At 39.9% G+C, this 2,664-nt stretch overlaps 1 pseudogene; it reads right to left on the bottom strand.

Moving 5' to 3' along the window:
• Positions 1 to 1,511: 1,511 nt before the first annotated feature.
• Positions 1,512 to 2,436, bottom strand: LOC149178573 (glutathione gamma-glutamylcysteinyltransferase 1 pseudogene; annotated as a pseudogene).
• Between the last annotated feature and the right edge of the window lie 228 nt (positions 2,437 to 2,664).

Below are 2,664 nucleotides of genomic sequence, written 5' to 3'. Positions count from 1 at the left end.
CCGTTGAACAAGTTTGGCATGGCTTAGTGCAATCCTTTGACTACTCCAATGGAAGAGAACTTAAATCTCACATCTGTTAGCGCTTGAAATTTCAGCTCAGGCTGAGAAAGGTAAACCTCAAGGCAACATCAAACCATTTAGCCTCGTAGCTAGCCCTACGGGGCAGGAGAAGGCTCTCTCCGGTCTATCTCAGTAAAATCTTCAATGAATGAGATGACCAATAGGGTAACACTGATTTTAGGCTAGTAAACTGATCAAAAGGGGTTTTTGAAATAAAATGATGGGGTTTTTCTGGGCTGCTTGGGGCAAAATCACAGCTTGAACAGAGAAATATAATGAACAACACAGATTATCGACTGAGGCAAGGTAGGCAAGAAATTTAACACTAAATCTAGATTTAAATGGGATGGCAAGACTGGTGAGGAGTTAAGGAGGGCAAACAATAACTTTGAATCCTCCTTAAACAGTAGAAAACATTAAATATTGAACAAACTTAAAAGCAGAGCATGGCAGGCATGAATTCTTACTTTAACACTTCATTTGTTCAATTAGAAATGATCATGAAGTGAAATGGAACATAACAGGTTGCATATGAAACAAAGGGAAAACTTATGCTAAATTATCATACCACAGGAATCTCAGAAGTCAGAGCTGTATTTTCATTAAAAAACTCTGTCAAAGACTGTACAATGGAGCTCAGTTCTCCTCCAGCACTCACAATTTTCTTTCCCCTCTACATGCCCCGCTCTTTACAAAGAATTTACAATAATAAATAGGACTGTCTGTAGAAAAAAGATCGACCCAAATCAGGGCGTTGTTTAAACTGACATTACAAAAATTAACAAAAAAGCGTTTCATCCATTCTACAAATAGAACAATGTTCCTTTAAATCTTCTACGATTGGTTTATTAAGAGACAAAATCTGGAGCAAAGTTCTCATGAAATCATGACTGAGGATCGAAATAGGCAAATTCGTTTCTCTTGAAATCCTCTGATGGCTAATAAACCAGAGCGCTGATCCTTTTGAATCGGGACTGAGGATAAAAATAGGCCAATTGACCCTGTTTTTTTGCCGTGACAGATGTCTTCGTGGTGTTTGGTCCTTTACTTTTAACCTTCGTTTTCTTCTCTATTCCAGCAGACATCGTAAATTCCACCGCTTCCTTCCTTCGCAGACCATATATGCAGACACCCGTCGCACAACCCACTTGAAAGCAATTGAATATATAGGTTCACTGTGAGTAGTCAATTTGAACAATTGTCTTCCTTGCTCGACATCCCATAATTTGATTGCTGAGTCAAATGAGTTCATTAGGATTATTTGTACACGGACCAGTGGGGCTCCACTTGACGGCATAGATTTCCTTCGTGTGCTCCTTGAGATCATGTAGACACGTATGTTGCTTTCATACTCCATATCTTTGTTGTCAAGTCAATGTATCAAACCTGAGAAAAGATATGCCATATGTCTTGTGCGCAGACTCTAACCACACTCCTTGCATGATAAAGCTTTATCTCTGCTTAATATATCTCAATAACAATATACATACATCCACTGCATTATACTTGCTCATTAGCATACAAGCCTTATTACAAAAACACTCTTTCGATACACCAATCAGTTCACATTGGGTGGCTTCCCTTTGGCAGCAAACATTTTCAATTATCTCCAACGAATTATCTTCAGTAGACCATGATAAAGTGCAGCATGAGGTTGCAGATGAAGACCACTTATCCGCAACCTTGTAAATTTCTGTTTCCTTTATTTGTTGCAATATTTCTCCCTTGATAGCAATTCGCTCAGCTTCTTCCTTATCTACAGTTTTCTCAGAGCTGTCCAACCTTCTAACTTCGGCAATCCACTTGATGAAATCTGTAAGATTTGCAGGTAATGATTCAAAAACTGCAGAAAGGATTTTTTCTACACTGTCAAAACCTTCTGCTTTCAGAAGCTGCAGAACCAGAGTATAAAGTAAGGATGGACCCTGCTGGTGCTTCAAGATTAGCATAAACCCCCTGTATTTTTGAGTCGTTTCGTCTATGGTATTCATTGCCTCCCAAAGAAGTGAAAGTGGAACCCAATGGGGAGGATACTTGAATCGAGCGACATCTAAAACAAGTGCCATGTCTTTTCCAGCATGGTATCCACCAATCGGTGAAAAATGGCCAGATCCTGTCTGCTTTAGTGGAGCTCTATGATATGATGTAATCACATGGCAATCTTCAGAAGAAGCACACTTTGCTACAAATCTCCGGAATTCATCAATAGAACTTTGATTGGAGCGGAAAGCTTCAACCTTAGCTCCAGAACAATTAGCTAGGCATGCCATCAACTTTCACCTTTTCCAAAGGTTCACAACAGTCCAGCATCGATTCATCAAACCAGCGCCAAGGCCCCTTCCATTTTCTTCCAGGATCAATTGCAAGAGCATTGAGAACAACTCATGAGCTTATGCCAAACTCCATGGCACTGTAATGAAACAAAGGTGAGTATCATTTGCGTAGTTAGAGCCCCTGCACACAGGCTTTTATGATTTATCTCTTCCATACGATGCCCAGCTACACTGTATAACAGCTTCTCTGACAAGTCCGTAATATACTCTTTGTCCAAGTTCTAAAGCTACTGTTGAAAGATCTGAAGTCTGAAGAGCTACAGTGAGCTCT

This window comes from Pinus tabuliformis, chromosome 4_1, assembly GCF_031772625.1.
Source record: "Pinus tabuliformis cultivar Carrire ecotype Pingquan chromosome 4_1, CPIR1, whole genome shotgun sequence".
NCBI classification, from domain to species: domain Eukaryota; kingdom Viridiplantae; phylum Streptophyta; class Pinopsida; order Pinales; family Pinaceae; genus Pinus; species Pinus tabuliformis.
This window is presented reverse-complemented; position numbering and strand designations above follow the sequence as displayed.